Genomic DNA, 20,744 nt, shown 5'->3' with positions numbered 1-20,744 from the left:
TATTGCTTACAAACTGCAGTCTGGGGCAGGCTCTCCTGCTCCAGCAGAAGCAAAACCGGCCTTCCCCTCACCTCTCAGGTACAGATAAGCCCTCTGTTGCCCAGGTAAACCCACCGATATGGAGATGAACCTCTCTCCACCCCTGAGGAATGATGCAAATGCACTAAAGCCATACTTCTTTCCATCTCTGAACGCCTATTGCTATGCAGATGTACTTAAGCCAGGTAAGACGTTCTCCAAATACTATAGTTTTACTCACTTGCAGGAAGCAGCAAGCTTTACAAGAGCCCTATAAAAATCATGCCAAATGAAACCCTTTTAAGGAAGATGTTATACAGGTGAGGACTGCCACTTTCAATCACTTTACTATTAAGGAAACACAAGAATCTGTTATTTCCAAAGAAAATGCAATGGCCTAGGAGCATGGGTTCCACCTGGGAAAATTAATAAAGAGAAACCTCACTGAAATGGAGGAGGCCAGAAGAAGGTGCCCTGCCACCCAAGGTTAACTAGAATTGTCAATTGCAGACAACATGAGAAGAATCTTCAACAGAAAAGAATCATCAATTATAGGCCCCAAAAAGAAAAGATGTCTGTTGCATCTTCTATAAGAAATCAACCACCCCTACCACTCAGCCAGTGGGTAACCATCAGCACCCTGAATGCCTGCTTTTCTCCAATGGACTCGTAAAACAACCCCTCCCAACTTCCTCTTTCTTCTCCATAAAATAATGTTCCTCTCCTTTCTTTGCTGGTTGCCTGTGGTTTGCCAACAGCTTGCATGTCCCGAACTGCAATTCTCTGCTATTCCCTAATAAACCTATTTTTGATGGTAAAATATCTGACTTATTTTTAAGGTTAACATACCATAAGAGACACAATAAAAGGCAATCTTAGAAAAAATACATTGAAAGTGTCTCAGCAGGCCCTAATTAGATAGAAGATGTTCTTTCTCACAGCTCCACTCAAATGAAGAAAACATTAGAAGCCCATGGACATTGGCAAGCAGTTTAAAAATTAATTTTAACCAGAAATGTAATGTTAGGGATGCCTATGGAAAACAATAGAAAAAATAAAGTGTGAAATGATGCTGAAGAAGCCATACAGAAATCACAATGAAAAGTGGACTCTAAATCAACTATCATGAAAAAAATAACTCAGAAGAGTATTTCCCTGCTCTCTATACACTGAAACTAGAGGAAGTGAGCCATCTGATGCACTTTTCAGAACCTGACAGTTTGAACTCTACTTTTTGCTCAGTCTTGAGCCAAGTGACCTTGAGCTGACAATTTAGCCTCAGTTTTTCTCTGACAAAGTGAAGAGACTGAATTTCAGTTGTTTTCAGACAGTATGAGGCATGTGAGAGAAGCCCTTAGTGTGTGTCTGGAAGGAATGCAGATTCTGACCCTCTGGGGGGATTTCAGTTCCACCTAAGGACTGAGCCCTTTAAAATAGATCTACATTTTAAAGGTTTCTGGTAGTTCTGAAGCTGTGGTCCTTGAAACCTACTATATTCATTCAATAAAAATGATCTGAATGTGAACTACAGGCCAAGCACAGTGGAAGCACTGGAGCTACAACAGTGAGGACAATAGACAAGACACTTGTCTTTGTGAAGCTTCAGGGATGGAGCTCCCAACAGAATGGTTTTATCAGTAATCAGCTGGCTTCTTGTTTTGCTTCTTGTTTATCACTGACGACTTCCTACTGTCCAGCTAACTAAACACTACTTGCCCTACCTCTTCCTAATTCGTTCAGCTTCAGCGGCAACTTTAAGTGTTTATGTAGAAAACAATTTCAGCAGCACATGGTTACTTATTTTTTAATGGACTTTTTTTTTAGAGTTTTAGGTTCACAGCAAAGTTGAGAGGAAGGTAGAGATTTCCCACATAACTCCTGTCCCCACTACACACAACACACAACACACACATACACACATACACACCCACTCACACACATGCATAGCTTTCTCTGTTATCAATATCCCAGACCAGAGTGGCACATTTGTTGCAGCTGATGAACCTTCACTGACATCATTGTCACTCAGAGTGCATAGTTCATTTCAGGGTTCACTTTTGGTGTTTTATATTCCATGGGTTGAATAAATGTGTTGTGATGACATATATCCACCATTATAGTATTATAGTATTATATGGTGTAGTTGCACTGCCCTAAAAATCCTCTATGACCTACCTATTCATACTTCCTTCTTCCCCTATCCAACTCAATAACCACTTCTCTTTTTACTGTCACTATCATTTTGCCTTTTCCAAAAAGTCATACAGTTAGAATCACACAGTATGTAGCCTTTTCAGATTGGCTTCTTTCACTTAGTAATATGCATTTTTCTCCAGTTCTTCACATAGCTCAATGGCTCCTTTCCATTTAGCACTGAATAACATTCCATTGTCTGGAAGGACTGGTTTGTTTATCCATCAACTACTGAAAGACTTGGTTGCTTCCAAGTTTTTGCGATTGTGAATAAAGCTGCTATAACATCAGGGTCCAGATTTTTGGGTCAATATAAGTTTTAATTCCTTTAAATAAATACCAAGGAGCATAATTGCTGGATCATATGGGTGTTTTCTTCTAGGAGTTTTATGGTTTCAGATCTTATGTTCAAGTCTTTAGTACATTTTGAGTGTTTAGTTTTGTAAGAAACTCCCAGACTGTCTGCCATAATGGCTGTACCATTTTGCATTCCCACCAGCAGTGAATCAGAGTTCCTGTTGCTCCACATCCTGATCAGCATTTTGTGTTGTTAACTTGTTTTTTACTGTATAAAGGAGGGGTTTCTGTGTAGAAAAGGGTACTTAGATTAATGTTTTAAATAACTCAGTATTTAACAGTGCACATATTGAGACAGGAACCATGGGTGTAGTCAGAGTAGGGTGAGGGCCTCTGGAAAGAGACCCCTACCAAAATTTCATATTAAACAATTAAAGAAAGTCAGAGTCACATTAATTCTTTAAAGTAAAATATCAAACTGGGAATATAAGCATTCTTCAATGAGGTTAGTTAAGACTAAAAAACCAGGAGTAACTTGGCCTGGAATGTTTGAACATCCCCCAGATAAGAAAATACCTCAGTATAGCCCACGACCTCACTGTGTAAATTAAATGAGGCTGTTGTAAAATTTACTTTAGCCTGCTGAAAGGCCCAGCGTATCTTCTTTAACTTTACCCAGATGCTGCTTTTCCTCCTCCAGCCCCTAATCAAGTAATATATAACCTGGGCAATTAATATAGCAGGCAGGCCAGTCACAAACAACATAGTGGAAACAGGAAAGATTCCATCTTGAAGATAAGATTGCATTTTAAACACCCCCCTCCCCCCAAAAATTGGTTTCTTAACATAACAGACAATAACCCAGCCCACCCACACTTGGGAGCAGAACAGGCGGTTTTGATTGATGTGCTCCCAAAGCAAGAAGCTGCTATTCTGGGAAAGAATGAGAGCAGTAAATTTCTTGTGTTAACTCTGCAAAATAATCCAGAGGACTGATAAGAAACTTAGTGTCTCTTCAAAGACAAACATTTGGGGACCATTTAGTGGGTCAGCATCCCTAGCCCTTTGTCTCTCAACTGCCTATAAATCCCCTAGACAACACACCACCACGGGCTCTCTTGTCTACTCCTGGCATAAGCCGGGAGCTCTGTCCTCTCACTGTATCTCTCAATAAAAGCCTCTCCCTGGCTCGTCTACCTTGGGTGTTTGCTAAGTTTATTCTTTGACTCCATGAACAAGAACTCCGGCATCAATATTAAAAACAAATTACTAAGCCTTGAAACTCAAAACTTATTTTCTTTATAAGTTAGCTAATCAATTGAACAAGTTAAGTTCCCCTAAATATTTAACACCAACAAACCTTATTCAACATTTCAAATTACAATCATGAATTTAATATATTTGATTCTCTTAAACATTTTTTTTTAGGAGGTGAGAACATTTCAGTTTTCTTTTACCAAATTTTGCCATGTTATACAGCAGATCCTCAGACCTTATTCATATTATATATGAAAGGTTGTGTCCTTTTCCAAACCCTCCATATATTCCCTGTTCCCAAGCCCCAGCAATCACTCTTCCACTCTTGTTTCTATAAGTCTGACTTCTTTTTAATTCTACATGTAAATGATACCATGCAGTATTTGTCTTTGTCTAGCTTATTTCACTTAGCTAATGCCATCAAGGTCCATCCATGTTGTCACAAACGTCAGGATTTCTTTCTTTCTCATGGCTGAATAATATTCTAGTGTATATGTGTGTGTATATGTATATATAAAATATCTTTTCTAAATCCATCCATCTATTTATAGACACTAAGATTTTTCCATATCTTGGCTACTATGAATAATGCTGCAATGAGTGTGGGAGTCCAGATATTTCTTCAATATCCTGTTTTTATTTCCTTTGGATAGATACCCAGAAGTGAGGTTGCTGGATCATAAGGCATTTCTGCTTTCCATACTGGGGACACCAACTTACATTCCCACCAATAGTGCACAACTGTTCCTTTTTTTTGCACATCCTCATCCACACCTGTTATTTCTTGTCTTTCTGATCATAGCTGTACTAACAGGTATGAGGTGTTATCTCACTGCAGTTTTGATTTGCATTTCCCTGATGATTAGTGATGTTGAGCATCTTTTCATGTACCAGTTGGCCATTTGTATGTCTTCTTTGGAAAAATATCTAATCAGTTCCTCTGCCCATTTTTTAATTGGGTTGTTTGGGTTTTTTTGCTATTGAATTGTTAGTTATTTACATATCTTAGATATTAACCCTTTATCAGATATATGATTTGGCAATACTTTCTCCCATTTAGTAGGTTCCCTTTTCATTTTGTTGGTGGCTTCCTTTGCTGTGCAGAAGCTTTTTAGTTTGATGTAGCCCCATTTGTTTATGTTTGCCTTTGTTGCCTTTCCTTTTGGTGTCATATCTAAAAAAAACCATTCCCAATTTTTGGCAATTTTTTAATTGCCAAAATTATACAATGTCAAGGAGCTTTTTTGCTGTGTTTTCTTCTAGGAGTTTTATGGTTTCAGATCTAATGTTCAAGTCTTTAATACATTTTGAATTGATTTTTGTGTAGGGTGTAAGATAGAAGTCAGTTTCATCTTTTTTGTATGTAGCTGTCCAGTTTTCCCAATGCTATTTATTGAAGAGACTATCCTATCCCCATTGTACATTATTGGTTTCTTTGTCATAAATTAGCTGACCATACATAATTAATGACCATTTATTTCTGGACTCCATATTCTGTTCCATTGGTCTATGTGTGTTTTTTTGCCAATATCACAGTTTTGATTACTATAGTTTTGTGATATAGATTGAAATCAGAAAGGGTGAGGCCCCCAGCTTTGTTCTTTCTTGAAGTGTCTGGCTATTTGGATGCTCAAACATTTTTAAAAGACAAAATATTTTAAGGCACAAGTATTTAAAAATCCATTGCTATGCTTTCCCAAAATTATTGATAATATAAACTTTTTTCTTAAATCATCACATCTATATATATTTTGTATATGTAATTTGGATAACAAGGTCATTTTTCCTGACCAGGGTGGATTAGAAGTCCAATTCAGGTCAGCTGAGGTTATTTATTCAGGGCTATCTGTTAGAAATGCAGAACACCAATTCAGTTTTGAATCTGAAGAATAGGACATGATTATAACACAAAAACCTGGGAGAACTTACAAGGCAAACTATGTCATGGGGTTTCTGCAGCCAGGTTCCTTCTATAGTAACAAAGCTTATCAAGCCCATTTATCTCTAGAACTTGGCATATTATATTTCACTCTTAACTCTTTCTTTTCACCACAATCTCTCACAAAATTTTTCAAATATTTCTTTCACAGCTCTTTTTGCCAATGTTAATGGAATTTTTTACACAGACATACCCCAGCTTGCACAGTTGTTACATAATATTTTACTGTCTGATTTGACCTAAATGTCACTCAATACATGTACCATTTGAATTGAGTAATATACAACATGTTCTGTGAATATGATTGAAGAATCATGTATGCTTTTGACTATTCCTTTTGAGTAACATTAACAATTCTTAATAATTTTCACAAAGTTATTTATTTATTTTTGATGCTTGAATAATGAATGTAATTTGGTCAGCTGGAACCCTGTAAACTAATTTCTCTTTGACACTCCACAAACTGTGATGTATCGAACATCCTTGCTTTCTGTCACCAACCAAGGTGTCCAGGTATACTTTGATTTCCCTGATTTTTTTCTATCATGGAAAGACATTAAATTGGCTGCTCTATAGAAGGCTTTAGTGGAGATAAGTGTCAAATTGCTCCCCGTGACAAAATATGGCAGGTGAGATGACTTCTCAGCAGGGTATCAAAGATCTACATTTTAAAGGTTGTGAGTTGATGTGGTTATTTCCAGTTTAACTTTACAAACTTCTTTCCTAAAATAGTTTTTCAAATGTGTTTTAGCAACCAGGCTCCTCAGAATTTTTGTGGTGTGTATATATGTGATTCATACACTCATATAATAGAACAAATAAAAGAAAAGGAATGGAGAAAATCAGTACGGTCATTTGTAACTTAAATGAATAAATAACAGGCATATTTATGAACATTTCCTATAACAAACTGGTTTATGACAACATGAATTTTCCATGTTTCCACACAAATGTGTCTCAGCCACTTTTTAAATTAACAAGATTTGGAGTTAATGAGTTAACATTATGGACAATTAAAGACTCCATAGTAAAGCAGTCAACAGCACAAAACCCTTGTCTCCACACTGAACATCAGGAAAGTAAAACAAAACATCTGTAACCTCAGATAAATGTGACATCCAATCTTATGTAAAATCATTTAGTTAGATCAGGCAGGTAACACGAGGCTTTTTGTTTTGTATGCTGAGTGGGAAGTATTCCACATTTCTTACCATCTTAGCAAAAAGAAAACATTTTACAATGCAGCATCTAAATAAAAGACATATAGTTCTAAGGAGATTGGGACATTGCTTTGCCCCTGTGAAAGAGTCCTTGCCCATGTTTCACTTTTTATCAATGTCAGGCAAGAAGGGAATTATTCAGCATATTTGTTCTACACATTTCTCCTTGCTGATTCCACACTCATTATCTCTACTAGAGGAGGCCACAAACTGGACTCCACAGAAAAGCTACTATGGGCACCAACACAGGTGATAGTGCTGCACAAAGAGGCCACTCTGAACACAGGAGTATGGGTGAGCGTTTACAGCTATTCCTATATATGCACAGTTGTTTGTGACAACCTCTCTTAACATGTTTAGTCTGAGCTACCTTTATATCACTTTTATGATTCTGAGTCAGCTCAGTGGCATACTTATGAAGTGAGAGGAAGAAAGATAGTACTTATAATTATCTAGCAAGCACATCACAGTGCATTCTATTAATATTTTTTAGCTGAGATACTCAGACACAAAGATAAAGAAACAAACTGTAATGTTCTTAAGTAAATGTTTGAATGATTACAAATATTTATAACATTAATATCCTAGGCTGAGTTCACATAAATCATCCAAGTGATTGGGAATAATTCAAAAAAGTAAAAGATTGGAACTTAAGATTGTAATACAGTTTTATATGTACTATGGTTTTAGAGCAAAATGAATTATGAGACACTACTCTGACCTTGAAGGAAAAAGAAGATGATGAATGTTGGATTGTGCTTAAAATAATAAAAATTAGTGATAGTCCATGGTACCAGCAATCTACTAATGCCATATTGACTTGCTGTTAACTCAAGGAAGAGCAGAGAATAGGAAACAGTCTAATACAGTAGTTCCAGAAAATGGGCTCCAAAATCAGTCTGCCTGGATTCAAATCCCAGCTCCACCACTTCACAATAGTGTGAATTTAGGGAATATTTAACTCTTTATATGCCACGGTCTCCTCACTATAAAACAGGAATAATAACCCACCACGTTTAGATGACTGCCATGTCTAGGTTAGACTCAGTTATAGTCTTTTTTAAAAATAACACAGGGGTAAAATTCCAGGACAGCCAGCTACCAGCTATCTGATTCTACTTTAGCGCACTGTTAACCACTCAGTTTTCAGTCCTATGTTAGTGTGAATAACGTTCTTCATTTCTTTAGAGAGACCAGGATCTTTTCCTTTTGAGGAGATGGCCACAGGTGTTTTGCCTGCAGTGTCTGTTTCAAGAAAGGGAGATGTCCCCACCCATAGAATTTCATACATCTCAGAAAAGTGCAGCTGGCTTTACATTTAGGACAATTAACTTTCAAGTCTGTTTATGAGAAATGCCCACAGAATCTGCCGTTGAAGCCTCTCTTGGGTGCCTTGGACCTGGGAACTCCCTCTTCACCCCACATCTAAACTTGTCCCCTTTTTGGATGGACCACACATCCCTTCTGTCAGTGACAAGCAAAATTAGCCCATCGAATGCCCCCTTCTGGGTCCTCACATTGCACTTGAGCAGATTAGCAGGTAACTGTTTTGCATATATTATCACCCAAACCGTATCTTAAACTTTTCCAGCCTGAAGACAGGGCATTTATCTTTCACTCCTGTCAGTACTTTGAAGACCTCAGTCAAATATCTGGGGACAGGCTGATCAGAGAGAGAGAGAAATCAGCCTCATTCTTGCCAATATATTGTAAAATGTTACTTTTTGTGTGTAGGGCAACGTTAGGATGGGAAGTTTATTCACCAATAGGTGGCAGTAATGATTTAATTTCTAGACAGTTTATCATAACAGAAATACAGTAAATTGCCCCAAATGCCTGCTTTCATTTTCCATCCCCACACGGTGTTTTCACCAGCCTCCAGGGCCCTCACTGCATCTGCCTCGCCTGGAACCCTGCTTCCTGATGTGTGGCTATGGCAGTTTTATTAACCAGGCTGCCTGAGTCTACGCTCTTCCAAACCACCACAGGTTTTCTACTACGACACATTCATAAAAGCTGATCTTCTCATGTCAGTCCCCTCTCAAACCTGGAGGGGCTCCATGGCTTACAGAGCCAAGGCCAAACGCCCAACCTGGTCCTCAGACTATCATTGTTTGGAACCTCTGTCATTCTTCCTCTTACTATCTGGCTAAAGTAGTCTTCACAATTATTCTCCCAGGCAATTCTTGATACTCCAGCAATGAGTATTGTCATGTTTTGGGGTTTTTTTTAGCCATTATAATAAATGTGCATTGGTATCTCATTATTGTTTAGTTTGTAATTCCCTAATTACAATGACTGGAAGCAGCCAAGATGTCCTTCAACAGGTGACTGTGTATAACAGGCGAATGTGGCACATTCATACAATGGAGTATTACTCAGTAATAAAAACAAGTGGACTATTAAGCCAAGAGACATATATGAATCTTAAATGCATATTGCTAAGTGAAAGGCTACATACTGTATGATTCCAATTATATGACATTCTGGAAAGCTCTAGTGACACTAGAAAGATAAGTGGTTGCCAAGTGGTTCCAGGTGAAGATGGGAGGATTGAACAGATGAAACACAGGGAGTTTTTAGAGTAGTATGCACAAAATTTTTTTAAAATTTTATTTTGGTATCATTAATCTACAATTACATGAAGGACATTATGTTTACCAGGTTTCCCCCTTCACCAAGTCCCACCCACATACCCGTTCACAGTCACTGTCCATCAACATAGTATGATGCTGTAAAATCACTACTTGTCTTCTCTGTGTTGCACAGCCCTCCCTGTGCCCCCCCACACACTATACATGTTAATCATACTGCCCCCTTTCTTTTTTCCCACCCTTATTCCTCCCTTCCCACCCATCCTCCCCAGTCCCTTTCCCTTTGGTAACTGTTAGTTCATTCTTGGGTTTTGTGCTTCTGCTGCTGTTTTGTTCCTTCAGTTTTCTTTTGTTCTTATACTCCACTATGAGTGAAATCATTTGGTACTTGTCTTTCTCCACCTGGCTTATTTCACTGAGCATAATACCCTTTAGCTCCATCCATGATGTTGCAAATGGTAGGATATGTTTTTTTCTTATAGCTGAGTAATATTCCATTGTGTATATGTACCACATCTTCTTTATCCATTCATCTACTGATGGACATTTAGGTTGCTTCCATATCTTGGCTATTGTAAATAGTGCAGTGATAAACACAGGGGTACATCTGACTTTTTCAAACTGGAGTGCTGCATTCTTGGGGTAAATTCCTAGAAGTGGAATTCCTGGGTCAAATGGTATTTCTATTTTGAGCATTTTGAGGAACCTCCATACTGCTATCCACAATGGTTGAACTAATTTACATTTCCACTAGCAGTGTAGGAGGGTTCCCCTTTCTCCACAACCACGCCAACATTTGTTGTTGTTTGTCTTTTGGATGGTAGCCATCCTCACTGGTGTGAGATGGTATCTCATTGTGGTTTTAATTTGCATTTCTCTGATGACAAGCAATGTGGACCATCTTTTCATGTGTCTGTTGGCCATCTGAATTTCTTCTTTAGAGAACTGTCTATTCAGCTCCTCTGCCCATTTTTTAATTGGATTATTTGCTTTTTGTTTGTTGAGGTGTGTGAGCTCTTTATATATTTTGAATGTCAACCCTTTATCGGATCTGTCATTTTCGAATATATTCTCCCATACTGTAGGATACCTTTTTGTTCTATTGATGGTGTCCTTTGCTGTACAGAAGCTTTCAGCTTGATATAGTCCCATTTGTTCATTTTTGCTCTTGTTTCCCTTGCCCGGGGAGATATGTTCAAGAAGAGGTCACTCATGTTTATGTCTAAGAGATTTTTGCCTATGTTTTTTTCTAAGAGTTTTATGGTTTCTAAGTTTTATGGTTTCTAAGACTTACATTCAGGTCTTTGATCCATTTCTAATTTACTTTTGTGTATGGGGTTAGACAGTGATCCAGTTTCATTATCTTACATGTAGCTGTCCAGTTTTGCCAGCACCATCTGTTGAAGAGACTGTCATTTCCCCATTGTATGTCCATGGCCCCTTTATCGAATATTAGTTGACCATAAATGTTTGGGTTAATGTTTGGAGTCTCTATTCTGTTCCATTGGTCTGTGGCTCTGTTCTTGTGCCAGTACCAAACTGTCTTGATTACTGTGGCTTTGTAGTAGAGTTTGAAGTTGGTGAGTGAGATTCTCCCCCCACCCCCACCTTATTCTTCCTTCTCAGGATTGCTTTAGCTATTCGGGGTCTTTGGTGTTTCCATATGAACTTTTGAACTATTTGTTCCAGTTCATTGAAGAATGCTGTTGGTAGTTTGATAGGGATTGGATCGAATCTGTATATTGCTTTGGGCAGGATGGCCACTTTGACGATATTAATTCTTCCTAGACAGGATCTTGGGATGAGTTTCCATTTGTTAGTGACCTCTTTAATTTCTCTTAAGAGTGTCTTATAGTTTTCAGGGTATAGGTCTTTCACTTCCTTGGTTAGGTTTATTCCTAGGTATTTTATTCTTTTTGATGCTATTGTGAATGGAATTGTCTTCCTGATTTCTCTTTCTGTTAGTTTATTGTTGGTGTATAGGAAAGCCACAGATTTCTGTGTGTTAATTTTGTATTCTGCAACTTTGCTGAATTCCAATATTAGCTCTAGTAGTTTTGGAGTGGAGTCTTTAGGGTTTTTTATGTAAAATATCATGTCATCTGCAAATAGTGACAGTTTAACTTCTTCTTTACCAATATGGATTCCTTGTATTTCTTTGTTTTGTCTAATTGCCGTGGCTAGGACCTCCATTACTATGTTGAATAACAGTGGGGAGAGTGGGCATCCCTGTCTTGTTCCTGATCACAGAGGAAAAGCTTTCAGCTTCTTGCTGTTCAGTATGATGTTGGCTGTGGCTTTATCACATATGGCCTTTATTATGTTGAAGTACTTGCCCTCTGTAGCCATTTTGTTGAGAGTTTTTATCATGAATGGATGTTGAATTTTGTCGAATAGTATGCACAAAATTTTAAATAATTGTTTAGGAGGTTTCGGGATCCCAGGATAGAATACTGAATGTAACAATCTGTATTACAAAAGCATGAAACTTACTTGTTACCTTACTGAACAGTGGAGGTGAGGGAGAGGTGCTGACCTATGTAATTCGGTAAATGAGTGGACTCTGTGGGAATAAATGCAAAAGAAACTGTCCATAAGCACTGTACCACAGTTCATAATGTTACTTCCTATGGGATTAGGGGTTCACCATCTAACATCATTATGCATGCAATCTAGAGTTGAACCATTAAGTAAATGGGTGGTGGGTGTGAGAGGGGTTTCTCACTGTCGGAGTGGGAGTTTGCAGGTGAACGAGGGAAGGAGGCCTTAATAATCCATGTGATAATGGATTAGAGCTGAAAACTTCAATATGAACTCAAAGACTTATTAGTCTCCTTTATATTTAATTCTTACCTCCTACAATCTATTCTTTCTCTATGAGCTGCTGCTTTCTATAAAAATGAGGTAATAATTGTGAGGTGTATTTTCAAATCTTTAAAATTTGTGCTGTAAAATTTACTTAGGAAAACGTTACTTTGCAAACAACATGAACAATAAAAATGTTAACAGTTGACTTCATAATGAAAAAATTAAATTTTGTGACTATTTCAGTAAAGAGAACACTGGTTAATTTAATTTTTCATTAACTTTAACCATAACTTTAAACATTTGACCATAAATGTTTGGGTTAATGTTTGGAGTCTCTATTCTGTTCCATTGGTCTGTGGCTCTGTTCTTGTGCCAGTACCAAACTGTCTTGATTACTGTGGCTTTGTAGTAGAGTTTGAAGTTGGTGAGTGAGATTCTCACAAAAAATACATTTTGTTTCAAAACATTCTTTGAAAGTGCAGTCTATACCATGGAGATATATTCAGCTGGATTATAGAAATAAACATGTTGCCCAAGGCCCTCCCCACTAGCATATAGAAGCACACAAAAGGCCATATTAGATGCAAACCTCACATGATAAAAATGGACTTGAAATAAGTTAAATATTTTTTAAGGACTATTTCTATGAATCTCTTTTCTCCACTTTTGGGATATTTATCTCTGCATAACTAGCCAATGTTTTAAAACAGGAGGAGAATATATCTTGTAAGAGGTAAGTGTTGTCAAATGGTTTTGCCTTAATTTTTTAAATCTGTCACCAGAAGCATCATTGCTTTGTTAAAGGTTAACTACAGCATGATTGAATGACTACAGTTTTCTTAACATCAGTCTATGATCAGCTTGTACGATCTAGGTTGACACCCTGACCTCTGAGTGAGACTTAGAAGTCTATTCAGTTCCATTGACCTCACACCTCTCAGGGATTTGCATATGGGGCTAAATCAATCCATTATATGTTGGTTCTTCTGTCAATCCAGAAGATAAACTTTTTGACCCTCTCAATTTTTTTTTTTAGCTTAATATAGGAGTTCCTTCTCTTCTAAAACTCTGGCATTCTTAAGACCCACCCAGGGATTTTTTGAAAAGGCAGGTTCTTGGATCCCAATTCTAGAAATTCTGATTTTCAGATCTTAGTGTGGCATCCAAGGATCTGCATTTTTAATAAACAATCCCTCCCCTCAAAAAAAAAAATCTGAGCAGGGAGTATGCAAACCACACTTTTTAAATGATTTAGTTTTTAAATGTTTTATTTGAAATCATTTTAGACTTATAAAAAATTTGCGAGAAGAGTTCCCATATACCACTGACCTAGCTTCTCTAAATGTTAAGCATCTAACATAACCATAGTACAGTTATCAAACCCAGAAAATTAACATTAATACCATTCTGTTAACTGGTCTACAGACTGGGGCCACACTTCATCAACTGTCCTACTGACATCCGTTTTCTAGTCCCAGATACAACCCAGGATTCAGCATCACTTTGAGTACTCATGTCTCCACAGTTTCTTCCAATCTGGGACAATCTTGTCTTGCATGGTTTTGACACATTTCAAGAGTACTGACTATACATATTGCAGAATGTCCCTCAGTTTTAGTTTTCTGAGGTCCTCTACAGGACCAAATTCTGCTCGTCATTTTGGTAAGAACACTACATAAGTGATGGTGTGCCACCTTATTGGGAGGCCCTTGATGTCACTATGTATCATTACTGCTTTATCTTCAATCACTTGTCTACCAGACATTTTCACAGTAAATTACTGATTTTTCCTTTGTAATTAATAGATGTCTTATGGGCAGATACTTCTTGACAAAATACCTTGTTTCTATTCATGCTTTAATCTACTAATTGTAGCATCCATTGATGATTCTGGATTGCAACAATTATTCCTGTGTCTTTGTTAAATGGAAATTTTCCATTTGTGTCAGTACTTTATATTTATTAATTAGACATCTATTTAAGGCAGAACCATCCCTTCTTACTCACCTATTTATTTATATACTTATGGATTTTTATTCAATTCCTTGTTTATATTTGAGAAATGCCATTCTATGTATTCATCCAGCACGTAATGAGCTTCTCTAATCAATTAGGCTTTACTCTAAGCTCTGGGACATGTAAGTGAGTAAGGAATGGTCCTTACTCTTGAGGATTCTAGTTTATTAGTCAGATCCAGATGATTTTGATTATTATGACATATTTTTCTCGTCTACTTTTATAGACTGAGTTGATAATGAAACTTCCTGATCCACCAGGTGCTCTCAAATCCTAGAGAGCATAAGAATCACTTAGGAAACTTGTGGAACATGCAAGCCCTCCAGAAAATCTGACTCAGTACATCCAGAAAGAGGCCTGGCCATCCGCATATGTTGCTCTGGCTCCTCAATGACCGAGATGCTGGAAACCAAGGACCACACTTGAGAACCTGCTCCAGGACAGGGCTTCAACTAACTTTGACAGGTTTTTAATCACAACAGGCATTTTCACTTCTTCAGAAGATTATTCTAAAGCATTTGAAGAATTATTTTATTAAAAGCCATCACTCTCCCAGGACCCATTAACCTGTGCATCCAATAGAGGAAGACATTTGTAAAGGATGAAAAAACACTGTCTTTTATTGAAATTGAATCACCAGGACTTGCTAGCAGTGTTGCAAATGAGTGGTTTTGATTAATCTTGAAGTTTTGTGGGCTCTGGATGGCCTGAGGCTTGTTGTGTAAGGTTCCCACAGACCATCATAGAAAAATCAATGGAATACATTATTGTAGTTCAGAATGAGGTAAAAAGCTAATTTGCTTAAGTAGACTCAATAGCCATTTTATGGATGTTTATATAACTGACTTCATTCCTTAGGAGAAACTGAAGTACAGTAGGTCAAGAAAGAGAGTCTATTTAAGGTTGGTAATGAAAAACCAAGATTTAGAAGCAGCTTCTCCACTTCCTGGCATGTGAATTTGGGCATATCAGTAATGAGCTCTGAATCTTAGCTTCCTCTTCAGCAGAACCTGGTAATCCACTTTACCAGGAATGGTTCCAAAGAATGGGAGTGGTTCCATTGAGACCCTGATGCAGGGAAGCAGTTTTTGTTTCAACTACAGTAATCCATATCTGTACTCTTTGTTATTAGAAGTCATAAAGAAATTAATTGATTGCCATCCTTAGAAATGAAGGGAATTAACCCTGATTACTTAGTGTTCCTCAAAAAAAAAATACGTTCTACTTAGATTGTTAAAATGTTTAAATATGATTAAAATATTGGGGGAAATGGATTACCCACCCCCAATTTACTTGCTCTTTTTATTTTTATTTGATCTTTTCAGCAGCAGAGAGAATGCCAACTTATAATAAATTTCAAGAAATATAATTTGAGGTATATAAAATAGAAATATTCATTTTTGCTTTAAATAAATCATTCACATGATGGTTTATTTCTTATGAATGGACTTGGTGCCACAAGTTAAATTAATGAATTTTTTCTGCATGACAACAACGGCTAACTAACACACAGGAAAAGTCTCCAGCCCTCTGCGTTGCTGGGCGTGTTCAGCTTACTATAAAGTCTGTTTAGATATCAACCTATCTTCTTAAAACATTCTTAAATAAAAAACAAACTCAAACCCTTTAGGGGAAAAAATTGCCTTATTTATCTGCTAATTTCCTTGTCAGTCTCCCAAGGATGATAAATATTACTTAAACCCAACCATCCAAGGGGAATTTTTGACAGTTTCATGAGGGAATTGGTTGCATTCTATTTCATGGCTGGCCTTTTCCCTCTCAGCTGTTTAATATCACTCTTCTGGGGCATCTCCATCCTGTCCCTACACACCAAGCCCATGGCCAGACCCTGAGCTGCCTTCCCTCCATATTTGACACCTTCATTCCGTCTTGCCTCATTCACAATTAAATCCCAAGGTCATGTCATGAGTGCCTTACCTGAGATTTTTCCTTCTATGCTCCCTCCCTCACAATTCTATCTAAGGTGGGTGGATAGATCAACAGATAAAATAAACGTTTTCTGTCCTTTTAGGCATATTATGCTAAACATATTTCCCCCTTTTTATTACACTGAACAGGTGTTTCTGCGCTATCCACTACTGTCCAGAACCTTAGGGCTGACACCCCAGAGTTTTAGTATGAGATAACCATTCCTCTGATCTGCTTAGACATTACTTTTATTCTAAAGATTTATACTATTCTGAACTCTGGCCTGTCCCCTATTTCTCCAGATTTATGGGGCAGTCATTTCTATTTTTCATTTTGTTGAATTCTGTGCCCATATATCAACTACATTTCTTTCAAAAGGCTCTTGGACTGTCATTTTCCAGGTGACATAAAGACTAGAGCAGTGGTTCTCCAAGCCTCATGTGGGAACTTCTTAGAAAAAAAATACTCTGCTCGTCCCAGAAGTGCTGAGCAAGAGGCTCTGGGTGGGGACCAGCAATCTGGGTTTTAAGAAACCCAGCATGGAATGCTGTTTTTTCCTAGTGTGAGAACCACCAGAGTAGAGGATTACCCAAGGTCCTCACAGCAACACATGAATAACTGGGCCCCCAGCAAATTTATGCTATTTTTCCCCCAGCACTGGGAAAGAATCATGACCTCCTTCTCCCTCCACTCTCTGGCTGGTGTTCCCCATTGATTAAATCCTCCCCAAAGCCTGAGCACAGACAGATGGTTCAAGGGTGGCAGGGTGGAGAGCTGGGTGGAGAAGACAGGAGGCTAAATCAGGAGCAGTGAAAAAGCTATCCAGCCTAACTTACTAGGAAGGTACAGTCCCTACCAGCAGTGAAGAACAGCCCAGGGGCAATACAAATACATATGTAACTCACAAATGCAAAGGAGAATATACTAAAATTAGGGTCACCCTTCATCTCAATTTCCCTTGGAAGAAAAATGGACAGAGGGTCATCTTCCATCTGTTTCCCAGGACACGGGGCTTTCAGGGCCAAAATCAAAAGAGAATAGAAAACAACAAGTGTTGGTGAGAACACAAGGAAATTGGAATCCTTGTGCATTGCTAGTGTGAATGTAAAATGGTGCAGCTGCCAGGGGAAACAGTACAGTGGCTCCTCAAAAAAATTAAACATAGAATTACCATATGATCCAGTAATTCTACTTCTGGGTATCTACCCAAAAGAACTGGAAGAAGATACTCTGATACTGGTACACTCATGTGCATACAGCATTATTCATAACAGGCAAAGGTGGAAACAACCCAAGTGCCCATCAACAGATGAATGATACCCAAGTAATGGAATATTATTCAGTAATAAAAAGGAGTGGATTGGGAGTCACAATATACTGTTTGGATTTTTTAAAATTCTCTTTATTGGGGGGGGTGGGGCTTGGTTAGTTTTTTGTTTTGTTTTATTTTATCTTAAAAGAAACTTGAAGCCACAGATCCTTCTATTCTGCTGTAAACTTTAGAGTGCTGGTGCCCAACCAAAAAATTCAAAGGGCCATTAAAACCCAAAAATGCTCTTGATTTCAAAGCTTATTTTCTATCATTTATTTTTTTATTTATATTATATTCTTTTATTCTCTTCTCACTTGTACTTTGGTTCACAAGACGATTTCTTTAAAAGAATGTAAGCATGGTATCTGCTCTACAGGGACAGTAGAGCTGTAGCTCCATACCACATGAGGTCATTGTGAAAGTTTATAATGACACTAATGGAAGATAAAAATATTTTAAGATGTTTTTCCCAGTTACATCAGGGATTTCTCTTTACTTTTGATACATAATAGAAATAAGATGGATTAAAAAGAGTTTAGGCTTACAGCTAACATCATACTCAATGGTGAAAGATTAAAAGCTTTTCCTTTCAGTTCATGAACAAGACAAAAGTGCCTGTTCTCACCACTCCTATTCTACTTAGTATTGTAAGTACTAGCTAGAGCCATCAGGCAAGTAAATAAATAAAAGCATTAGAATTGGAAAGAAACAAGTAAAATCATCTTTATCAGCAGATAACATGTTTTATACAGAAAATTCTATAGACTCCACCAGAAAACTATTAGATCTAATAAAAAAATTCAGTGAAGCTGCAGGATACAAAATTAACATACAAAAATCAGCAGCATTCCTATACACTAACAATGGACTATCTGAAAAGAAAGAAAATGATCCCATTTACAATAACATCAAAAACAATAATATACTTAGGAATAAATTTGACCAAGGAAGTGAAAGATCTCTACACTGAAAACTATAGGATACTGATGAGAAATCAAAGAAGACAAAAACAAATGGAAAGGTAGCCCATATTCATGGATTATAAGAATTTTTATGATTAAAATGTCTATACTAGCCAAAGCCACCTACAGACTCAATGTATTCTTTACTAAGTTTCTGGCATTTTTTATAGAAGTAGAAGAAGCAATCCTGAAATTTATATGGAACCATAAAGACTCCTAATAGCCAAATCAATTCTGAGAAAGAAGAACAAAGTAGGAAACATCACACTGTTGGATTTCAAACTATAGTAATCAAAACACTATGGTAACAGCATAAAGAGAGACATATAAACCCAGGGAACAGAACTGAGAGCCCAGAAATCACCTCATGCACATATGGCCAACTAATATTTGACAAGGCAGCCAAGAATACTCAATGGAGGAAAGACAGTCTCTTCAATAAATGGTGCAGGAAAAATAGAAATTCATGTGTCAAAAAATGAAAGTTGATCCTTATCTTACATCATACACAAAAACCAACTAAAAATTGACTAAATATTTAACATAAGACCTGAAACCATAAAACTCCTAGGAGAAAACACAGGGGGAAAAGCTCCTTGAAACTGATTTTGTCAATTATTTTTTGTATTTAACATTAACAAAGCAGGAACAAAATAAAAAATAAAAAAGGTACAACTCATCAAACTAAAAAGCTTCTGCATAGCAAAAGAAGCAATCAACAAAATGAAAAGACAACTTACAGAATGGGAAAAATTATTTGTAAGCCATATATCTGATAAAAGGCTAACATCCAAAATATATTATGAACTCATACAACTCAATAGCAAAGAATCCCAAATAATCCAATTTAAAAAAGGGGCAAAGGACCAGAACAGAGATTTTTCCAAAGAATATATTCAAATGGCCAAAAGGTACTCAACATCATTAGTCATTAGAGAAATACAAGTCAAAACCACAATGGAATTTCACCTCAAGTCTGTTAGAATGACTGGCATCATAAAGGCAAGAGATAACAAATGCTGGTGAGGATGTGGAGAAAAGAGAGCCCTCATACACTGTTGGTGGGAATATAAACTAATACAACTACTATGGAAACCAGTGTGGAGGTTCCTCAAAAAATTAAAAATAGGACTACCATATAATCTAGCAAGTCTACTTCCAGGAATATATCCAAAGGAAAAGATGACACTAATTTGAAAAGATATCTGCACCTCCATATTCATAGCAGCATTATTTACAATAACCAAGACAAGGAAACAACCTAAGGGTCCATAAATGGATGAATGGACTTATCCAATTACAGGATAAGTAAGTACTAAGGATGTGATTTACAGCATGGTGACTGTAGCTACCACTGTTGTATGATATACAGGAAGTCGATAAGTGAGTAAATCCTAAGAGTTCTCATCGCAAGTTTTTCATTTTTTTGTATCTATAATGAGATTACAGATGCTAAACTTACTTTGATAAGCATTTCATGATATATGTAAGTCAAATTATTATACTGTGTACCTTAAACTTACACAGTGTTGTATGTCATTACATCTTAATAAAACTGTGGGGAAAAAAGAAGACTTTTGGGAGGTATTTTGAAGAGAAGGGAAGCAGGGCACAACTGACCTGGGTACCTGTTTGCCCAGAGCAGCAGCCCCTGCACCCTGAGGCAGATGGAAATGGATGTGGGGAGAGCAGTGTCCTGGGCTTTGGATTCCCAATTTGGGGTAACAAACAAGCCTGTCAAGACAGGAAGGCTACCCATACTTCACTGTCCTGAATTCTGATACTGCCAGTGTCTGTTATGGAGGAGAATGGGACCCTTTGCTAGGAAAATGCCATCATCTCTCCAGAAAGCTTAAAATAAGAGATAACCTAGTAAGAAATAATAGGAAGACTCAGAAAAAAAGGATGTGAAACACAAGAAAATTTTTACCAGAGGAGAATTAATGATGAAAAAGAAAAATACATCTGTGCCAGCAAGACTCTGCGTTGACCCATTGTAATTGAGAGCCTTCCCACCCACTGTAGAGAAATAAGATTTTCTTTTTCTATTTTACTATTAAAAATTTTTAATTTATTTGATGTTTTCAAGTGTTGCCTTCAAGTCTTGAACCCATCAAGGATTGGAATGAACTTTTTCCGAACTCCCTTAGTGTTGATATTTTGACCTCTTCCCATGAATCATGAATGTTCTTGATAGAA

The sequence above is a fragment of the Manis pentadactyla genome, chromosome 3 (genome assembly GCF_030020395.1).
Source record: "Manis pentadactyla isolate mManPen7 chromosome 3, mManPen7.hap1, whole genome shotgun sequence".
Classification (NCBI taxonomy): Eukaryota; Metazoa; Chordata; class Mammalia; order Pholidota; family Manidae; genus Manis; species Manis pentadactyla.
This window is presented reverse-complemented; position numbering follows the sequence as displayed.